General features: G+C 38.7%; 1 pseudogene; it reads left to right on the forward strand.

Annotated features, from left to right (window-relative positions):
* Positions 1-316: 316 nt before the first annotated feature.
* On the forward strand, positions 317-5,302 carry LOC105465840 (X antigen family member 3-like; annotated as a pseudogene).
* Positions 5,303-23,279: the final 17,977 nt, after the last annotated feature.

Here is a 23,279-nt window from a genome sequence, read left to right on the forward strand (position 1 = left end):
GTAGTTTTAATTCTCTGGCTGTATTTTCCTAAATGCCTCCATGGAGGAGAGTTCGGTTGTGAAACCAAACCTCATCGGAAATATCCTGTGTCTTTTGCCAGAAGCTATAAGGCATTGCTCATCTAGCTTGACCAACTTAAGTGGCTTTGCAAGCATTCGGAAGGCACACACTTACACTTACCCTGAGACTTAGATTGAAAGTATTTATCAACTTTTAAAAAATGACAAGTTAACATTTGGTCATGGAAGTGGTCAAATACAGCTGTCCTTTCAAGTGCATTTACCAATTCACAGTATTCTGTTTGCAGTGTGAAATATGATTTGGCGAGGAAGATGAACATATAGGCCTAGACCAAGGAGAAGTGTACCACCTCCTGAGCTGATTGGGCCTCTGCCGGTGAGTGTCTTAACCTTTGATGTTTTCTATTAGCAAAAAGTTATTTTTGTAACTTGTTGTTACAAAAATATGTTTTGTAATTGTTGTTGAACCAGTATAGATTCACCGATAAAGGTCTCCCATGCTATAAAAATGATCATGGCATCACTTGAAGGAAAGACTAATCCAAGAGAATTAAGTTCTTTTGTTGTCTGGATGGATGATAGTGTGTTCCCCAGATTTTTTTCCCATGATTTCCTTCTCATGCTTATTTGCAAAAGATTACGCATATTCATCCCAACATAGATTAAAACAGCTTCCAAGGCCCTTGAGGGTAACTGTCTTAGAGTAACTTCTCTGTGGGAAGAGTAACTTTATGAAGTATAAGTATGTGGAAGAGTATTGGAGAAATGTCTTTAGACTCATGATCAGAAATATCTATGTATTATGTATATTTATATTATTTAAATGTATTGATAACAAAACTTTTTATCTGCACACACACACCTCGGTTCCAGGAGCCCAGTGACGAGAAACCTCAGCAAGAGGAACCACCAACTGAAAGTCGGGATCCTACTCCTGGTCAGGAGAGAGAAGATCAGGGGTGCAACTGATATTCAAGGTGCTGGGAAGGGAAGGAATATTATCTATGGTGGGCGGGGGGGGTGGTGGGCAGAAGAGGCCTATATGTGCGTCATGCATTTTGCCATAAACCAGTAACAGGAGGAAAGAAAACATTAGGAAAGGATCTCAAACACTTGCTGAAAGTTGGCTGGAAAAGTGAAGAGTATAGTTTGCAGCTTCATGCAGTCCCTGGATACAATGAATCTTCTCTTTTTCTTGCAGGTTTATTTTGCATGCTTGAAAATACAGTCCTTGCTAAATCAGATGAAACTGTTTAATGCGGTGTACAAAATTTCACTAGTTTGATCTTCTTAGAATGTTGTCTGATCTTCTCAGCTGTGGTGTCCACAGTATTGTATGCACCCTTTAATAGCATGTAGAATGCCAAGTCACCCTACCTTGTAACACCCTGAATAAAGTCCATTTGCATAAGGATATTAGTCCCATTTTATAAATAAGAAAACTGAGGCTCTGAAATGGGGGCTTACCAAGAACACTTGACTCATGGAGAAGGAATTCATGTTTCATTCCAAGGTTTGTGTTCTTCCTACCATCTGTGTTAGAAAACATGAATGATTTTGCTTAAAATGTTCATGCTTGAATGTGTCTGTACTGCAAGGTACTTCAGTATTGGCTCAGGACAAAACACAGTTCCGTGAAGCAGGATAGCAACTCCAGAAAAGACCTCAATGAATGACAGCCACTGTTTCCTTTGCTCTGCATTTTTGACAGTATGTTTGGTAAAAGCTGGATAGTTCAGGACATTGGCATACAGGTAGCTGTATTAGTATATTTTTAAGAGACTTTTTAATAGTTGTTTAAACTTTTATAATTAGAAAACTCAAAGTACGATAAGATTATCACGAAACAGAAATTATTTCCTCAACAAATAGCATTCTGAAGTTAAACACTGACAGAACTTGGGTCATGGATTATTTTAGCAATTCACTGTTAAGGGGGTTCCAGAATATGACTGTCAACAATACCCATTAATTTTTTTTTCACTCAAGTTCCTGTACTCTTGTGGAAGACAGTGATTTTGCTGTTATATTTGGTACTTTTTTTCTGAATGCGATTCATTTATGGAAAGTTACATATAGGGCCTTTGGACCTAAGTTTGTTTAATTTTAACCAAAAAATGTTCAAGTTACCTCAACAGGTGATGAGTGTCAGGACTGTAAGATTTGTCATAGGCTTACCAATACATTCATCTAATCTTTCAGAAAATTACATTTACGTTATGATTAAAATGCTATCCATTGGGCAGTCTTCAGATTTCCTGGATAGCTGATACTCACTGTTTATAATACACCATGGTAAAGTATAGGAAATATAAGTGTGGTCTGATTTTTCCTCAGATTGTCATTTAAGATAAGATTTCATAATACAGGAAAACAAAGGTGGGGCATCTTTGCATCACATTTATTGCCACAGTAGCCTACAGCCTTTTATTTCATAACACTGAGGAAAAGGATATTATCATTATCTTTCTTGTTTGCCTTCTTCAGTTGATAGCCTTTGTATTTTTAAGTGCCTGACCTGAAAGCTGATCTCCAGGAGCTGTCTCAGTCAAAGACTGGGGATGAATGCAGACATGGTCCTGATGACCAGGAGAAGATTCTGCCAAAATCAGACAATTTAAAATGCCAGAAGGAGGTATGCTATCTATTAAGATGCAAACTTATATGCTTTCTGTTTTCCACAATATTATACTTTCGATAGTAAGAGAGAACATTACTACCCCTTTAAAATCAGAGTTCAAATGCAGACTTTCTTTGAAAGGTTGTTCAGACTCCAGTTGCCTGACTACGAGACTTAAACACTGTCAGATACAGACACAAATTGTGTCAAAGCCATATCGAATCATCAAATATGAAAGCATATTCTTACTTCTGATTATACCCAACAACTAACAATTTTCAGATTCTTTTCTCATTTCTGCTTTTAAAAAATACATAATGCATTTCTAATACCAGTTTGTGTGAAATATCTTGAGCAACTTAAGCAGATTCTAGTACCAGCTCTAACATTATTTGTGAGATTCTGAATTCCATAAATTCTACATCCATCTTTTGCTGTTATTGAAAATAGTAAATGCAAATCAGATATATTAAAATCTGTTTCAAAGTTGATTTCTGTATCCTCATGTTCTATTGGATGGAATACAAAGATATGATTTGTTTTTCATAACAATCAGTTTCAGTCCAGTTATAATATCTGAGTTGAGATTTCATGGTTCCTAAGAAAATGAGTGGGCAGGCCAGGCACGGTGGCTCACACCTGTAATCCCAGCTCTTTGGTAGGTCAAGGCCGGCAGATCACAAGGTCACAAAGTCAAGAGATCGAGACCATCCTGGCAAACATGGTGAAACCCCATCTCTACTAAAAATACAAAAATTAGCTGGGCATGGTAGTGCACGCCTGTAGTCCCAACTACTCGGGAGGCTGAGGCAGGAATATGGCTTGAACCCGGGAGGCAGAGGTTACAGTGAGCCAAAATCGCACCACTGCACTCCAGTCTGCCGACAGAGTGAGACTCTGTCAAAAAAAAAAAAAGAAGAAAGAAGAAAGGAAGGAAGGAAGGAAGGAAGGAAGGAAGGAAGGAAGGAAGGAAGGAAGGAAGGAAGGAAGGAAGGAAGGAAGGAGGGAGGGAGGGAGGGAGGGAGGAAGGAAAGAAGGAAAGAAAGAGAAAATGAGTGGGCAACTTGCTTGATGAAAGTATCTTTTCCACACATTTTTCAAATTGGCAACTGTTAATCAGAAGAACTTCTGAATTTATAGGAAGCATTCCATGTTTATGGAAGAAATTACCTAAATGTTTTTACTCTACACTGCTGAACCATTCCATTAGACTATTTACATTGAAAGATAATTTTCAATTATTTCCAGGAGCCCGTTGAACAAGCCTCAGTTGCATTCTTAGGAATCTTATAGTCTTAAATGATTATCTTGTTAAAATAGTTAGCAAATTACATGAGAAAGGAAAATAATAAAAAATGAAAATAATAAAGAACAATAGAATAAATCTAAGGGAAAAGGAAAGAGGTACTTAATAGGAGACAGCTATGAATCATTAGTAAGAGGAAATGTAATCCAAAAGTAATAAATTTAAAAGATTGTTCTTTTGAAAAGTATCTGTGAATACAGTAAGAAAATGGAGAATGGAAAATGGAAAATGCTCAGCATGGAATATGAACAAGACCCTAACAGATACTGAATATATGGTATAATTGAAAGTGAATACATTCTTGAACTCTAATATTTTCAAAATATGAATGAATGATTGATATGCTAGAGACACACACATTAGTTAATCTATTCCAGTAATACCTGAATATCTAAACATCATAAAGACTGTGGAAGAACTTCTGAAACTTACCACTTATCCCTCAAAAATGCTTAACTTTTAGAAACAATTATTTGGCTTTTCTAGATATTTGGCTCTCCTTTTCTATTTTCCTCTCCCTCCATTTCTTTTTCTTTCTTTCTTTTTTTTTTTTTTGCCCCACTGTTCATGGTATACGCCTCTTTCCCATTTTGATGTTAAAAATAATAGTGATAGAATAAACTGAATCTGACCATGTAATTTATTTTACCAATGGGAATACTTTCAAGTGTAAAAAGAGAGACTCTTCATATTGATATCAGGATATCAGGTGAAAATCTTGGACAAATGGTTACCATACCTGAAAGACCACAGAAGGCAAACTAGCCCCAAGCAATATTTTTGCACTTGTGTGCAACAGAGAAAAAACAAATGCAGTACTGGGCTTTCCATTCACTGCACTTACGCAATTCCTAATGTAACATTAACTGCTTCCCAGGAGCTTGTTGAACATCCAGGCTATTATTTCAAGCCAAAACATTACATTACATTATACATTGTTTGTAAATTCCTTTTATTTCTTAGGTTTGTTGTGTGTTGGTTATATTTTTATTAAAACTATATACAATGTTTGCTTTTCACTTTCAGACACCTTTTAATAGGTCACTTGATTTAATGTGTTCTGAAGTTAGACAGTTTTTGGTTTCCTTGAACGACAGAAAGCAGGGTGTTTTAAAAATGTTGCTAATGTATATGCTTGGAAGACTATCTTCAAGTTTGTGCAGAGGTTTAACTGAATGTTAGCCATCAGGTTATTCTTAGGCTTCTGGTTTCAGCCCATGGTATAAAACCAAAACTTTCGTGTCCTTCGCATACCTTTAATGTCATCTGAATACAGTTCTGCTACTAATATTCCCTCCTGTTATGTTTCTATTATAGGTGACAGACAACCACAGGTTTCAACGAAGACAAGCTGAAACAACACGAACTGTTTTTATCTAAGATATTTGACTTAAAAATATCGAAATAAACTTTTGCAGCTTTCTCCAAAGAAGTCTTGCACATCTTTTGTTCATTTTATTCCGAAATATTTGAAACTATTGAAAATGTTGGCCTAGTGTGGTATCTCAAGCCTGTAATCTCAGCACTTTGGGATGCTGAGGCAGGAGGATTTCTTGAGCTCAGGAAACTGACACCAGCTTGGGCAACATAGTGAGATCCCCTCACTCCAAAAATAAATGAATGAATGCATGAATGTATGCATGTACACATGTAGCGTTAGTCCTAGCTACTCTTGAGGTTAAAGTGAGAGGATCTCTTGAACTCAGGAGATCAAGGATGGAGGTAGTTATGTTCAGGCCACTGCAACTCCACCCTGGGTGACAGAGTGAGACTCTGTTTTAAAAAAATAGGAAAAGTAGGGGGCGGAGCAAGATGGCCGAATAGGAACAGCTCCAGTCTCCAACTCCCAGCGCGAGTGACACAGAAGACCGGTGATTTCTGCATTTTCAACTGAGGTACTGGGTTCATCTCACTAGGGAGTGCCAGACAATTGGTGCTGGTCGGCTGCTGCAGCCCGACCAGCGGGAGCTGAAGCAGGGCGAGGCATCGCCTCACCTGGGAAGCGAAAGGGGAAAGGGAATCCTTTTTCCTAGCCAGGGGAACTGAGACACACAACACCTGGAAAATCGAGTAACTCCCACCCCAATACTGTGCTTTAAGCAAGCAGGCACACCAGGAGATTATACCCACACCTGGTCGGGAGGGTCCCATGCCCACGGAGCCTCCCTCATTGCTAGCACAGAAGTCTGCAATCTCGCGGCAAGGCAGCAGCGAGGCTGGGGGAGGGGCGCCCACCATTGCTGAGGCTTAGGTAGGTAAACAAAGCCGCTGGGAAGCTCGAACTGGGTGGAGCTCACAGCAGCTCAAGGAAACCTGCATGTCTCTGTAGACTCCACCTCTGGGGACAGGGCACAGTAAACAACAACAAAAGCAGCAGAAACCTCTGCAGACGCAAACGACTCTGTCTGACAGCTTTGAAGAGAGCAGTGGATCTCCCAACACAGAGGTTGACATCTGAGAAGGGACAGACTGCCTGCTCAAGTGGGTCCCTGACCCCTGAGTAGCCTAACTGGGAGACATCCTACACTAGGGGCAGTCTGACACCCCACACCTCACAGGGTGGAGTACACCCCTAAGGGGAAGCCTCCAAAGCAAGAATCAGACAGGTACACTTGCTGTTCAGCAATATTCTATCTTCTGCAGCCTCTGCTGCTGACATCCAGGCAAACAGGGTCTGGAGTGGACCTCAAGCAATCTCCAACAGACCTACAGCTGAGGGTCCTGACTGTTAGAAGGAAAACTATCAAACAGGAAGGACACCTACACCAAAACCCCATCAGTACATCACCATCATCATCAAAGACCAGAGGCAGATAAAACCACAGAGATGGTGAAAAAGCAGGGCAGAAAAGCTGGAAATTCAAAAAATAAGAGCGCATCTCCCCCGGCAAAGGAGCGCAGCTCATCGCCAGCAACGGATCAAAGCTGGACGGAGAATGACTTTGACGAGATGAGAGAAGAAGTCTTCAGTCCATCAAACTTCTAAGAGCTAAAGTAAGAATTACGTACCCAGCACAAAGAAATTAAAAATCTTGAAAAAAAAAGTGGAAGAATTGATGACTAGAGTAATTAATGCAGAGAAGGTCATAAACGAAAAGAAAGAGATGAAAACCATGACACGAGAAATACGTGACAAATGCACAAGCTTCAGTAACCGACTCGATCAACTGGAAGAAAGAGTATCAGCGATTGAGGATCAAATGAATGAAATGAAGCGAGAAGAGAAACCAAAAGAAAAAAGAAGAAAAAGAAATGAAGAAAGCCTGCAAGAAGTATGGGATTATGTAAAAAGACCAAATCTACGTCTGATTGGGGTGCCTGAAAAGTGAGGGGGGAAAATGGAACCAAGTTGGAAAACACTCTTCAGGATATCATCCAGGAGAACTTCCCCAACCTAGTAGGACAGGCCAACATTCAAATCCAGGAAATACAGAGAACGCCACAAAGATATTCCTCGAGAAGAGCAACTCCAAGACACATAATTGCCAGATTCACCAAAGTTGAAATGAAGGAAAAAATCTTAAGGGCAGCCAGAGAGAAAGGTTGGGTCACCCACAAAGGGAAGCCCATCAGACTAACAGCAGGTCTCTCGGCAGAAATTCTACAAGCCAGAAGAGAGTGGGGGCCAATATTCAACATTCTTAAAGAAAAGAATTTTAAATCCAGAATTTCATATCCAGCCAAACTAAGTTTCATAAGTGAAGGAGAAATAAAATCCTTTACAGATAAGCAAATGCTTAGAGATTTTGTCACCACCAGGCCTGCCTCACAAGAGACCCTGAAGGAAGCACTAAACATGGAAAGGAACAACTGGTACCAGCCATTGCAAAAACATGCCAAAATGTAAAGACCATCGAGGCTAAGAAGAAACTGCATCAACTAACGAGCAAAATAACCAGTTAATATCATAATGGCAGGATCAAGTTCACACATAACAATATTAACCTTAAATGTAAATGGACTAAATGCTCCAATTAAAAGACACAGACTGGCAAACTGGATAGAGTCAAGACCCATCAGTCTGCTGTATTCAGGAGACCCATTTCCCATACAGAGACATACATAGGCTCAAAATAAAGAGATGGAGGAAGATTTACCAAGCAAATGGAGAACAAAAAAAAGCGGGGGTTGCAATACTAGTCTCTGATAAAACAGACGTTAAACCATCAAAGATCAAAAGAGACAAAGAAGGCCATTATATAATGGTAAGAGGATCAATTCAACAGGAAGAGCTAACTATCCTAAATATATATGCACCCAATACAGGAGCACCCAGATTCATAAAGCAAGTCCTTAGAGACTTACAAAGAGACTTAGACTCCCATACAATAATAATGGGAGACTTCAACACTCCACTGTCAACATTAGACAGATCAACGAGACAGAAAGTTAATAAGGATATCCAGGAATTGAACTCATCTCTGCAGCAAGCAGACCTAATAGATATCTATAGAACTCTCCACCCCAAATCAACAGAATATACATTCTTCTCAGCACCACATCGCACTTATTCCAAAATTGACCACATAATTGGAAGTAAAGCACTCCTCAGCAAATGTACAAGAACAGAAATTATAACAAACTGTCTCTCAGACCACAGTGCAATCAAACTAGAACTCAGGACTAAGAAACTCAATCAAAACTGCTCAACTACATGGAAACTGAACAACCTGCTCCTGAATGACTACTGGGTACATAACGAAATGAAGGCAGAAATAAAGATGTTCTTTGAAACCAATGAGAACAAAGATACAACATACCAGAATCTCTGGGACACATTTAAAGCAGTGTGTAGAGGGAAATTTATAGCACTAAATGCCCACAAGAGAAAGCAGGAAAGATCTAAAATTGACACCCTCACATCACAATTAAAAGAACTAGAGAAGCAAGAGCAAACCCATTCAAAAGCTAGCAGAAGGCAAGAAATAACTAAGATCAGAGCAGAACTCAAGGAGATAGAGACACAAAAACCCTCCAAAAAATCAATGAATCCAGGAGTTGGTTTTTTTGAAAAGATCAACAAAATTGACAGACCGCTAGCAAGACTAATAAAGAAGAAAAGAGAGAAGAATCAAATAGACGCAATAAAAAATGATAAAGGGGGTATCACCACCGACCCCACAGAAATACAAACTACCATCAGAGAATACTATAAACACCTCTACGCAAATAAACTGGAAAATCTAGAAGAAATTGATAATTTCCTGGACACTTACACTCTTCCAAGACTAAACCCAGAAGAAGTTGAATCCCTGAATAGACCAATAGCAGGCTCTGAAATTGAGGCAATAATTAATAGCCTACCAACCAAAAAAAGTCCAGGACCAGATGGATTCACAGCTGAATTCTACCAGAGGTACAAGGAGGAGCTGGTACCATTCCTTCTGAAACTCTTCCAATCAATAGAAAAAGAGGGAATCCTCCCTAACTCATGTTATGAGGCCAACATCATCCTGATACCAAAGCCTGGCAGAGACACAACAAAAAAAGAGAATTTTAGACCAATATCCCTGATGAACATCGATGCAAAATTCCTCAATAAAATACTGGCAAACCGGATTCAGCAGCACATCAAACAGCATATCCACCATGATCAAGTGGGCTTCATCCCTGGGATGCAAGGCTGGTTCAACATTCGCAAATCAATAAACATAATCCAGCATATAAACAGAACCAAGGACAAGAACCACATGATTATCTCAATAGATGCAGAAAAGGCTTTTGACAAAATTCAACAGTCCTTCATGCTAAAAACGCTCAATAAATTCGGTATTGATGGAACATACCTCAAAATAATAAGAGCTGTTTATGACAAACCCACAGCCAATATCATACTGAATGGGCAAAAACTGGAAAAATTCCCTTTGAAAACTGGCACAAGACAGGGATGCCCTCTCTCACAACTCCTATTCAACATAGTGTTGAAAGTTCTGGCTAGGGCAATCAGGCAAGAGAAAGAAATAAAGGGTATTCAGTTAGGAAAAGAAGAAGTCAAATTGTCCCTCTTTGCAGATGACATGATTGTATATTTAGAAAACCCCATTGTCTCAGCCCAAAATCTCCTTAAGCTGATAAGCAACTTCACCAAAGTCTCAGGATACAAAAGTAATGTGCAAAAATCACAAGCATTCGTATACACCAGTAACAGACAAACAGAGAGCCAAATCATGAATGAACTTCCATTCACAATTGCTTCAAAGAGAATAAAATACCTAGGAATCCAACTTACAAGGGATGTAAAGGACCTCTTCAAGGAGAACTACAAACCACTGCTCAGTGAAATAAAAGAGGACACAAACAAATGGAAGAACATACCATGCTCATGGATAGGAAGAATCAATATAGTGAAAATGGCCATACTGCCCAAGGTTATTTATAGATTCAAGGCCATCCCCATCAAGCTACCAATGAGTTTCTTCACAGATTTGGAAAAAACTGCTTTAAAGTTCATATGGAACCAAAAAAGACCCTGCATCTCCAAGACAATCCTAAGTCAAAAGAACAAAGCTGGAGGCATCACACTACCTGACTTCAAACTATACTACAAGGCTACAGTAACCAAAACAGCATGGTACTGGTACCAAAACAGAGATATAGACCAATGGAACAGAACAGAGTCCTCAGAAATAATACCACACATCTACAGCCATCTGATCTTTGACAAACCTGACAAAAACAAGAAATGGGGAAAGGATTCCCTATTTAATACATGGTGCTGGGAAAATTGGCTAGCCATAAGTAGAAAGCTGAAACTCGATCCTTTCCTTACTCCTTATATGAAAATTAATTCAAGATGGATTAGAGACTTAAATTTTATGCCTAATACCATAAAAACCCTAGAGGAAAACCTAGGTAGTACCATTCAGGACATAGGCATGGGCAAAGACTTCATGTCTAAAACACCAAAAGCAACAGCAGTAAAAGCCAAAATTGACAAATGGGATCTCATTAAACTAAAGTGCTTCTGCACAGCAAAAGAAACTACCATCAGAGTGAACAGGCAACCTACAGAATGGGAGAAAATTTTTGCAATCTACTCATCTGACAAAGGGCTAATATCCAGAACCTACAAAGAACTCAAACAAATTTACAAGAAAAAAACAAACAACCCCATGAAAAAGTGGGCAAAGGATATGAACAGACATTTTTCAAAAGAAGACATTCATACAGCCTACAGACACATGAAAAAATGCTCATCATCACTGGCCATCAGAGAAATGCAAATCAAAACCACAATGAGATACCATCTCACACCAGTTAGAATGGCAATCATTAAAAAGTCAGGAAACAACAGGTGCTGGAGAGGATTTGTGGAGAGATAGGAACACTTTTACACTGTTGGTGGGACTGTAAACTAGTTCAACCATTATGGAAAACAGTATGGCGATTCCTCAAGGATCTAGCACTAGATGTACCATATGACCCAGCCATCCCATTACTGGGTATATACCCAAAGGATTATAAATCATGCTGCTATAAAGACACATGCACACGTATGTTTACTGCGGCACTATTCACAATAGCAAAGACTTGGAATCACCCCAAATGTCCATCAGTGACAGACTGGATTAAGAAAATGTGGCACATATACACCGTGGAATACTATGCAGCCATAAAAAAGGATGAGTTTGTGTCCTTTGTAGGGACATGGATGCAGCTGGAAACCATCATTCTTAGCAAACTATCACAAGAGCAGAAAACCAAACACCGCATGTTCTCACTCATAGGTTGGAACTGAACAATGAGATCACTTGGACTCGGGAAGGGGAACATCACACACCGGGTCCTATCATGGGGAACGGGGCGGGGGGAGGATTGCATTGGGAGTTATACCTGATGTAAATGATGAGTTGATGGGTGCTGACAAGTGATGGGTGCTGCACAGCAACATGGCACAAGTATACATATGTAACAAACCTGCACGTTATGCACATGTACCCTAGAACTTAAAGTATAATAATAATAATAAATAAATTAAAAAAAGAAAAAAAAATAGGAAAAGTATCATTTTTGAAAATTTGTATTCTGATTACACTGGTATACACACTTGTGATATTATGAAATACATAAATATATATTTGGTCCTCTACCCTCTATACTGGCATACAACTCTTAATATTTTTAGAATCTCCACAAAGTGATGTCTCTTTGTATGCTAATGAGTTGACTGATGCCTGGCAGCCCCTTGGTAGCTTTATGATGGGAGATTAGAGGGCTGGGACTTTTAGTCTCACCCCAAACCTTCAGGAAGGGAGAGGGGCTGAAGGTTAAGTTGATTACCAATGGCCAGCTGGTGGTTTAATTGATCACTTCTACATCATGGAAACCTCCATGAAAACCCAAAAGGACAGGGTTCAGAGAGCTTCTGGGTAGCTGTGCACACAGAGGACAGCATTTCCATAGAGGGCATGGCTCCCTGCCCCTTAACCCATTCCTTACCCTTTGCATCTCTTTAGCTGCGTCCTCTCTAATATCCTGTTTTTGTTTTTGTTGTTGTTGTATTGTTTTTGTTTTTTGTTTTGTTTTGTTTTGTTTTTTGAGATGGAGTCTCACTCTGTCGACATGCTGGAGAGCAATGGTGCAGTGGTGTGATCTTGGCTCACTGCAACCTCCAATTCCCAGGTCCAAGTGATTCTCCTGCCTCTGCCATCCAAGTAGCTGGTACTACAGGCACGTGCCACCACACCTGGCTAATATTTGTATTTTTAGTAGAGACAGGATTTCACCATGTTGGCCAGGATGGTCTCCATCTCCTGACCTCATGATTTGCCTGCCTCAGCCTCCCAAAGTGCTGGGATTACAGGTGTGAGCCACCGCTCCCGGCCCTAATATCCTATTTTAATCAACCCATAAACGTATATGTTTCCCTGAGTTGTGAGATGCTTTAGCAAGTTAATTGAACCCAAGTAGGAGTCATGGGAAATTCAATTTATAGCTGGTAGGTCACAAACACAGTAAAACAACCTAGGGCTTGAGGCAACTGGCAGGGCCCTCTTGTGGGACTGAGCCCTCAACCTGTGCAATCTGATGCTATCTCCAGGTACATCTTATTGGAGTTGAATGAGAAGATACCCAGCTGGTGTATGCTGCAAAACTGATTGCTTGCTTGGTGTGTGGAGAGAAGCTCCCCATGTATTTGGTCACAGAAGTCGTTCATGTTACTGGTTGTAGGGCAAGAACAGAGAAAACACTTTTTTCTTCCATTCAACCAACAGGTTTCATATTTGTATATTGGTTTTCTATGAAGTAACCTTGCTAAATATCCTTATTCCAAATTTATCTCTAAATCCTTTCTGATTTTCAACATATACAATCATATCATCTTTGAATAACAACAGCTTGTTTTTGACATTTCAAACAGTATACTTTTTCCTTTTTCCTATTTTACAATATCGGACAGACCCACCCAATACAATGCTGATTAGGACCAGTAATTGTGGCCATCCTTCTCTCATGCCTAGTAGGTATTGGAAATTATTTTTTTTAACACATTACCATGTTTGCTGTGCTTTTTAAAATAGATATATTTTATTAGAATAAGAAGTTCCATTCTATTTTCCCTTTGCTAAGACTATTTATCTTGAATATATGTTGAGTTTCATGAAGCACTTGTAATGCATCCATGTAGATTATTACAGGACTTTTTCCTTTATTAATCTGTTAACATTGTGAATTACATTGGTAAGTTGCTATGTTTCAACCAACGTTGCATTCCTAGGGGGAACATTGGATCATGACACATTATCTTTTTTGAATAATCTATGTATCATTAATTGGTTTAGGATTTGTATGTGTGTTCTCAGAAGTGACATTAGCCTATATTTTTATTTTATGTACAGCTGCTCCTCAAGTTATCATAGGATTATGTCCCAATAAATTGATCATTTATTAAAAATTTTGTAAGGTGAAAAGGCATTCAGTATACCTAACTTAGCAAACATCATAGCTTAGCTTGGCCTACCTTAAATGTGCCCAGAACACTTACATTAGCCTATAGTTGTGCAAAATCATCTAACACAAAGTCTACTTTATCATGACTTTGAATATCTCATGTAATTTATTGAATACGATCCTGGAAGTGAAAAACATAATGGTTATATGGCTACTCAAAGTACTGTTTCCACTGAATGCATTTCTTTTATCTGCCATTGTAAAGCTGAAAATTTTTAAGTGGAAGCATCACAAGTCAGGGGCATCTGTATTCTCTTCGTTGGACTTTGGTATCTGGGTTACACTAGCTTCATGAAATGAATTGGGATATAAGTCCTCTTTCTATTCTCTGGAACTGAAATCTCTACAAGACTGAATAACTTGGGGATAGCCTTTACCATGTTTTTTTGTTTCTGGATTGAATCTCCTTTTTACCTTTGGACCCTACTTAAAAGAAAGACAGAAGGGGCAGCTCTAGGTTCCCATGCCTTTGAACTTTATAATGCTGCAGACCTTGCCGAACTGAACAAAGAAGGATGAACATGGGCATAAAGACGAAGACAAAACAGTATGTTTTGAAGAAGGGATCAGGGGCTCCTTGCTTTTAGTGAACAAGGACCCTGAGCTTCTAGACCCTTCATATTTATTGAGTAAAGGAGATAAGGAGAAGGGAGTGGTTGTCAGTCAGCTGCTTGACTTAGTGCAGGCCTCCATGACTGCATTCTTTGAACAGTAGGCTCCAGATGCTCCATTAGATAACCTCAAGGAGCATGGCACCAGGGAGTGACTTCCCTCAGCATACTTTCTGGTGGCAGGTACAGTTTGCTGTTTGATCATGTAGCCTCCAGTGGAATGCTGAGTTGGTCACAATCCTCAGGCTTTCGGCTCCCAATATTATAAGGTGGCTGTCTTTCCTCCAGTAATGCCTCTAATGATGCCGTCACTCTGAAAACTACCTCTCCTTTTTCTGTACTGATATTAACCTCTGTATAAAAAAAAGTTAAAAGTAGCCATTCTATTAATTTGCCTACATAAGTTTTTAAAGAGATGAGTTCTCGCTATGTTCCCCAGGCTGATCTTGAACTCGTGAGCTCAAGTGATCCTCCCTCCTTGGCCTCCAAACATCCTGGAATAACAGGTGCGACCCACCGTGCTGGGCCTGCCTACATGATTTTGATCTGTGGTATGCGGTTGTGAATGGGTTGAGTAACCAAAGGTGTGTATAGTTACGACAATAGCTCCATTTATTGAGTTCTTTAAGAAAAACAGGAATAATAATAAGTCACATTTATAGAGTATGTGTTATCCATTAGCCACTTCTCTGAGCTACGTTTCATTGTTTCTGACCTCATTTAATCCTTTAAAAAGGTGACTAAGAGTTTTCATAAAATTAACAATAAATGACTCTAGTAAAAAGCAGATATGGGGATTCAAGTTCTAAGTTCACAGTGCGCTTTCTCAAAGCAAATGCTTCTGATAGCATTGAATGTAGAACTGGTGTTGTATATGTTGACTTTAGTGGTAATCTCATTTTTTATATAAATCTGTGGTAATATATAAAATGTATATTTTTTCATTGTTAAAGATAAAAGACTTTTTTCTTTTATTGAAGGAGGGGTTTTCCAAAATATGACACATAGGGCTAACAGGCGTTCCGAGATGAAACCATTGGTACAAAAACATTTTAAAAAGTAATGATAACATACCTATTTTACTGTACTACAGAACAATATAACTTGAATACTAAAGTCATTTGAAATAGTTTGTGGGAACACGGAGAGAAGAACTGATGCCTCAATTCCTATGGAAAATGCCACAACATCTCCTGAAAACACATCTGACCTTTCCTTAAAAGTTATTAAAATCCAGGGAAGGAGAAGCACCAAACCTCATTTTCTTTTCTTTTTTTTTTTTTTTTTAGAAAAGCATGCACATTTATTTAATATAAGTTTTACATAGGAAAAGGAAAACACAAAGAAACAGGAAAACGTATATATTTATTCTAGGTTTGATAGAGAAGTGGATAGTGATGAAGTATAATTGGATAAAAACACATGATCTAATGATAGTTAACTGGGGAGAACTCAGCTATGCTTGTTTGTTTAGATTGCTGTCAGTGACCTTCTGTTTTTAGAGATACACAGATGTTCACTTCCTCTGGGTATAGAGACAGCACCTGTCAAATGAGGGTTTTATGACCTGCTTCAGGAGAGAAGAGTTGAGGGAAGGTGAGAGTTACCTTCCTGTTTCTACTGTTTTCTAAATACCCCCATATTCTGGGGTGGTGTGTCCTGAACCCCATCACTCAAAACTTAGCACTGATTTTATATCTCTGTATGATATATTCCAAGTTTTCAACACGACATACAAAATTTCCTCTCTTTCCCACCCTCCTATGAACTTTCTAGTTTCAATCACCGCCACTTTCCACCTTTCATTTTACATTCTATTGTCAAGGACTGCTCATACTTCCCATCCACACACAATGCTATTTTATTCCTCCCTGTCTGTATATATATTGTCTTCTCTGCCTGGAATGTGCTTACCCCTCTTTCTTTACTTGAGTAACTCCCATTTACTCTCCCTTATTCTGCTCAGGTGTTACCTTCTCTATGAAGCCTTCTCTAATGTAGTTAGACTGCTAAGCTTCCTCTTCTGTATTTCTAAAAGAAATTCTGCTTCCTCTTTAAATCATTTTTCATTTTTCTTTAAATTTTACTTTAAGTTTCCGGATACATGTGCAGAATGTGCCGATTTGTCACATAGGTATACATGTGCCATGTGGTTTGCTGCACCTATCAACCCGTCATCTAGGTTTTAAGCCCTGCATGCATTAGATATTTGTCCTAATGCTCTCGCTCCCCTACCTAATGAGTGAAAACTCCCACTTATGAGTGAGAACATGCAGTGTTTTGTTCTTTGCTCCTATATTAGTTTGCTGAGGATGATGACTTCCAGCTTCATCCATGCCCTGCAAAGGACATGATCTCATTCTTTTTTATGGCTGTATAGTATTACATGCAAACCTTATTTTTCATCTACAGAAAACTCCATCAGTCTGACAGTCACCACATCTCATTCAGAAGCCCCTGAAGCTTCCTAGATCCAGCCTGATACCCCTCTTACTATACGTAATACAGGAATTTCAACTCTGAGCTCCATTTGTATCTTCATATACACAGAGAGAATTCTGCAGGCCTACTCACAATCCATACTGCTTAAGGAGGGGAAGGAAATTATAATCAGCAATTATTTCTCTCTATTACAGAGATTGTAAAATATTTTCTTATCCAAAAGGACTGAAAAGCTAGGATTCAAATAAAAAGTGAGATTAAATGTAGGGGATCCCATTTGCCACAAAGTATGTGAGAAGTTCCTAGGCTGCAGAGCTGGATGAAAGAATGAGGGCCTAGGTAGTAGACAGGGGAAAGTAACCGGGGCAACTTGCTGATGAGAGAGGACTCGGGTCTTAGCTACACTGTCTTTTTATAGGCTATCTCATGAAATAGCCATGGGTTTCTATCCTGCCTCTCGCACACTGGCCTTGAGATGGTGGACAAGATACATATATCCTGTGGGACCATCTCCTCATTTCTAAAGTAGAAATTAGAATATTTACACTAAATACTTGCTGTGAAGAATAAATGAAATAATATAGGAAGCAAGCATTACATTGCAGACAAATTTAGTTTACTAGTTATATTTCTGCTTTTTCTTCAAAATTTATTTTTTTCATTCAATTTACCTTTACAACTACATCTATAATTAAGTAATAACTGTTTTTGAAATGCAAGTAAAAATACCAAGTTACTTTTTAAAATGCATTTGACTTCCAAAACTTATTTGATGTAATAAATATGTTAATTAATTGTATCAGATGTAGAATGAATTCTAAAGTCTGTTTGTGAATACCCAACTGTGAAAAGGCCAAACCTAAGTCAATGGTACATGCTGAAAACTGTGCTTCTTGCTCTGTGTGATGCCAGAAGGAATTAGTCAATATTCTGGCCAGGCAACACTACACACGATTCAGTAAAATAGTGTGTCAATTGCTCAAGCAGTTCCTAAACAGCCTTGTTGTGGCTAACAGGGCTACAAGGTTCACCAGTGCTGTTGTTAGTTTGCCTTGTCACATATCCATATATTTGGCCAGTAAGAAGAAAATGAGTCCAAATTGATCCAAGTGGTTGAGTGCTTGCATACACAGCAAAAGTAAGATCAGCACTGTGTCAGCACTGTGTCCCTAGTCTCACAGTATGACACTGAATCAGAGGTACTCAATTACAGCACAGATGGTGGGTCTCTCTGCCTATGAGGAGCCCACAGTCATACCCTGCGGCCAAGGTTGAAATCACACTGAATACTAAACCGAAGATCACACCTAACACAGCTGCGACTATGGGACAGCAGGGGCGACCCAGCTCCTGAACATCCCAGGCATAACACCTGGGGATGTCATCCATGCTTTTGAAGTGGAGCAGCTGGTGTCAATGACTACCCTGAACTGATTGCCTTCTGACAGTTCCCCTAAGCCAAAGACGCAAATGAATTGTTTGGACTGGATAAGGAACCCTAGAGGGAAACATCGCACAGTGGGAGGCCATATTGGGAGCGTTGGCCAGCTCCTGCCTAACGAATGTATGTCCTGCTGGGTGTACCCTACTGGTTCATGATGCCTCTGAACCACATGGCTCCACTGCTCACTGCTGGGTGACACTGAAAATGTTACTTAACATCTCTTGCCGCCTTTCTCCATCAGTTCTTCGGAAATAGTACTAGTAAAGTCGTCTACTTCTTGCAGGCAGTTTAGAGCACTGACTATGTGAAGACAAGTACAGTTGTCAGAACAGTTCCTGGCATATAGTAAGTTTCCAATCAATTCTAGCTGTTATTTTTTTGCCGTTAATATTTGCTGTTTCCACATTTTCCTGGAGCGTGTTCCAGAGATACAACGTCAAGGCTACCTTTGACCCCTTGGCTGATCTTTGGATTATCTCTTCAGCTCTTCAGGGACTCAAGGATTGAGTCTGTGGGGCTTGGGGGAGGGCATAGCTTTTTCTTGTTTTGTTTGTTTGTTTGTTTGTTTTTGTTTTGTTTTTTGTTTTTTGTTTTTTTAAGCGTAATGAATATTCAGCTCTCCTTAAAGGGTAATGTGGAACCTAAGTAGAGTTTAGTCATCATGAGCTTGTAGGAAAAATCTGCATGGAAATTTCTCTAGGCAATCATACCTCTAGTGACCTCTTCATTTGGTTTGTATAATGCTTTGAGAAGTAAGTAGTCACTGAATAATGATAGGACATATGTATATAAATTTAAAAACAGTATGAATTTTTTATTTCATAATTTGTGCTTTTTGTATCCTATCTTTGTCTAACATGATGCCACAGATCCTCATACATTTTCTTCTAGAAGTGTTGTAACATTAGCTTTTACATTTAGTTCTATGATGCTTTTTTAAAAAATAAATTAGAGATAGGGTTTCCCTATGTTGACCAGCCTGGTCTTGACCTCCTGACTTCAAGCAATCCTCTTATCTCAGCCTGCCAAAGTGCTGGGATTACAGGTGTGAGTCACTGTGTCTGACCGCTCCCGGCCAATTTAAGACTTTTCTTCCTTTCTGATGTGAGTATTGAATGGTATACATTTTCCCCTATGCTTTAGTTTCATCTTGCAAAGTTTGATATGTTCTGTTTTCATTTTAAAATTTTCCCTACAATTTCTTTTATCCCTGCATTACTTAAAAGTGTAGTTTAATTTCTAATATTTCATGGATTCCAGGTATCTTTCTACAACTAATTTCTATTTCAATCCTTTTGTGGTCACAAAACATGCTTTATAAGATTTCACTCCTTTTGAATTTGTTGAAATTTGTTTTTTGGCCCATAATATGGTTTATCTTGGTGAACATTCCATGAGCACTTGAGAAGAATGTGGATTCTGCTGTTGTTCTATGAATATCAATTAGGCCAAGTTGTTTGATAATGTTGTTTAAGCCTTTTCTATTTATATAGCCTGGGTTTTTTTGTTTGTTTGTTTGTTTGTTTTTTTGGTACACGTTGCCTACCAATTGCTGGGAGGAGTGTTGAAGTCTTCTACTATAAATGCGTATGTGTCTATTTCTTCTTTCTGATGTATCAGTTTTTCCCTCATGTATTTCGAAGGTGCATACATACTCATGGTGTTTCTGTCGTATGAATCAATGCATCTCTCTATGATTATTATGTAATGTCCCACTTTGTCCTTTGTAATAATCTCCACTATAAAGTGTGTCTTGTGAGGTATTAATTTAATACCTCCAGTTTTTATTTGATTCATATTTGTGGGGTTATATCTTCTTCTATCCTTTACTTATAACTTACTTATTTTTAAAGTGGGGTGTTTTCAAGATATGGATTACTGATAAATATATTGTAAAAATCAAGATCTTCTGGCAGCTGTGCCACAACAATTATACTACCAAAAAATTAGATGCAGAAGTTAACATGGAACTCAAGTGTTATGCAGAAATCCACAGAATAATTTGTTAGGTTCTGCAAAAGAACCTCAATCAAACTCTTTGACAGCCTTTATAGAAAGATAACTTGAAACTAAAGTGATATATTTGTATAAAAATATCATTCTATCCCCCCCATTTTCTGCAATAGGGTTTTGGATAAAATTTCATTTTACAAAAGTGTTCTGTTGCTAAAAGTTCTTTGAAAAACCACTCTATTGGATGATCTCTCAGAGCTCTCTTAGCTTTGACATTTTGGTGTTCAAATCTCCTTCTGTAGATTGAGTGGGAAATGTAAAAAGGAGAACAATATCATGGGGGAGGGGGAAATATTGGTCTTCTGTATTTTTCTTTTCCTTTTTTTCCTAAACTAACCAGTCTCTGTTGGTCCTCAGCTGGGCTGTTAATCCAGGGAAGAGGTGCCCTTCAGGACAATACACAGATTCAATGGAGCCCATGGCAGGATTGAATCACTCAGAAAAACCAGCCAGAATAACTTTTGAAAGTCTGTTTGTGACCCTCTGATTTATGTTACTTCTCACTCAAGTTGCTCAAAGTGCCTGCTCATTGGATAGAGACAGCCACATTTTTCAGCCCTGTTTTTCTTTTCTGTTTTCTTCTCCTTCTCTCCTCCCTCCCTCCTTCCTTCCCTCTTTTCCTTCCTTCCTCCTTCCCTCCCTCCCTTCCTTCCTTCCCTCCTTCCTTCCTTCCTTCCTTCCTTCCCTCCCTCCCTCCCTCCCTCCCTCCCTCCCTCCCTCCCTTCCTTCCTTCCTTCCTTCCTTCCTTCCTTCCTTCCTTCCTTCCTTCCTTCCTTCCTTCCTTCCTTCCTTCCTTAATAAAAAGAAATGAACTGATTTTTTTTCTCAGTAGGAAGATCAGAATATTTCACAATTTTTTGTGATTTTTTTTGAAACTTTTATTTTGGGTTGAGAGGTGCAGGTGCACTTTTGCTACCTAGGTAAACTTGTGTCACAGGTGTTTGTTGTACAGATTATTTCATCACTCAGGTATTAAGCCCAGTACCCATTAAGTATTTTTCTGATCTTCTCCCTCCTCCCACCCGCCACCCTCCAATAGGCCCCAGTGTATATTGTTCCCCTCTATGTGTCTGTGAGTTCTCATCATCTAGTTTCCACTTATAAGTGAGATTATGTGGTATTTATTTTTCATTTCTTGCATTAGTTTGCTAACAATAATGCCCTCCAGCTCCATTCATGTTCCTGAAAAGGATATGACCTCGCTTTTTAAAATGGCTGCATAGTATTCCATGGTGTATATGTACCACATTTTCTTTATCCAGTCTACTATTGATGAGCATTCAGGTTAATTCCATGTCTTTGTTATTGTGAATAGTGCTACAATGACCATACATGTGCATGTGTCTTCATAATAGAAAGATTTGTGTTCCTTTGGGTATATTCCCAGCAATGGGATTGCTGCGTCAAAATGGTATTTCTATTCTTAGGTCTTTGAGGAATCGCCACACTCCTTTCCACAATGGTTGAACTAATTTATACTCCAACTCACAGGATGCAAGTGTTGCTTTTTCTACACAAACTCACCAGCATCTGTTATTTTCGTTCTTCCTTTTTAATCCAGTGTTATAAACTCAGAAAAAATTTTTTTGAGACAGGTATCTCACTCTGCCTGTGGATGCGAATTCCACTTGTCTCTGAGACTTCCAGGGATTCCAGCTCTCTCAAGTGCCTGTGTTTGGCCTTTATGAATTTGTTACATTTTCAGTTGTTTCCTTCTTACCCACTTTTATGACTGGCACTTCTTCCACACATGCTCTGCCAGAGGTGATGCAGTTTGTGTGCCTCATCTCTCCTTAGAGGGACTAGTCACCCTTTTGTATAAGTTTCTATGGCTGCCTTGTTACCTTGATGATCTTTTTTTAGATCATGATCTTAAAAACCCCCTATATTCTTACAGATTATTAGGCTTTTTCTCATTTTCAGGGCTAGAGTGACTTTCTCTTGAGACTTTCAAATTCTTACTTTGGGTATAACTCTCCTTTGTTAATATTTTGACTACTGGTACAAAAATACGGTATTCAAGTATTTGAATTAAAGATAATCCAGGGGCTAGCCATCTGTGACTGGAAAGCTTAATCCAGCCTATGGCTTGTTTTTGCATAGCTCTTGAGATAAGCATTTTTTTTTCTTTTTACATTTTAAAGTATTATTTCTAAAAAATACAACAACATGACATGGAAACTACGTGGCCTACGAAGACTGAAATATTTATTATTGGGCCTGATAAAGAAAAAATTGCTGCAACCTCATATTAATTTAATATGTATTATTCTGCTTTGCATTATTGTATACATTTTTCATCCATTATTTAATTTATTTACTCACAGACTGAAAAGTATGGATTACTTTCTTATCTTACTATATCCTCTCAAGAAATCATCCAGCTTTATGATACCATGATTTCAGTCAGGGGAAACTTGGCCCAAGGCTCATGTGAATACAGAAACATATATGTGAGGTAGGAGACCAGCAGGACTTGTTTTCTGGTCATAACCCTACTGACTAAAACAGGATCGGATCCAAACAGGATCAGATAGTGAAACTGGCAGGAACCAGCAGGTGACCGTGAGGGTGATTTCTGGCTGCCCTCATTGCTTATTAGCATGGGACATTCCCACCAGCATAATGACAGTTTATAAATGACATGGCAATGAACCAGAAGTTCACCATAATAAAGTAAATAGCATATTACTATTTATTTTATCAAAGATATGTGATTGTATATCCTCTCTAAAGGAATTTAATATTAATTTTCTTGATGTAAAATACTATTTCTTTTCTAATCAAAAAGTAGTAGGTGCTTTTTATAGAAAATTGTAAAATATGGAATAGCAGAATATAAACTAACAGCCACAATTTCACGGTGTGAGG

The sequence above is a fragment of the Macaca nemestrina genome, chromosome X, assembly GCF_043159975.1.
Source record: "Macaca nemestrina isolate mMacNem1 chromosome X, mMacNem.hap1, whole genome shotgun sequence".
NCBI classification, from domain to species: domain Eukaryota; kingdom Metazoa; phylum Chordata; class Mammalia; order Primates; family Cercopithecidae; genus Macaca; species Macaca nemestrina.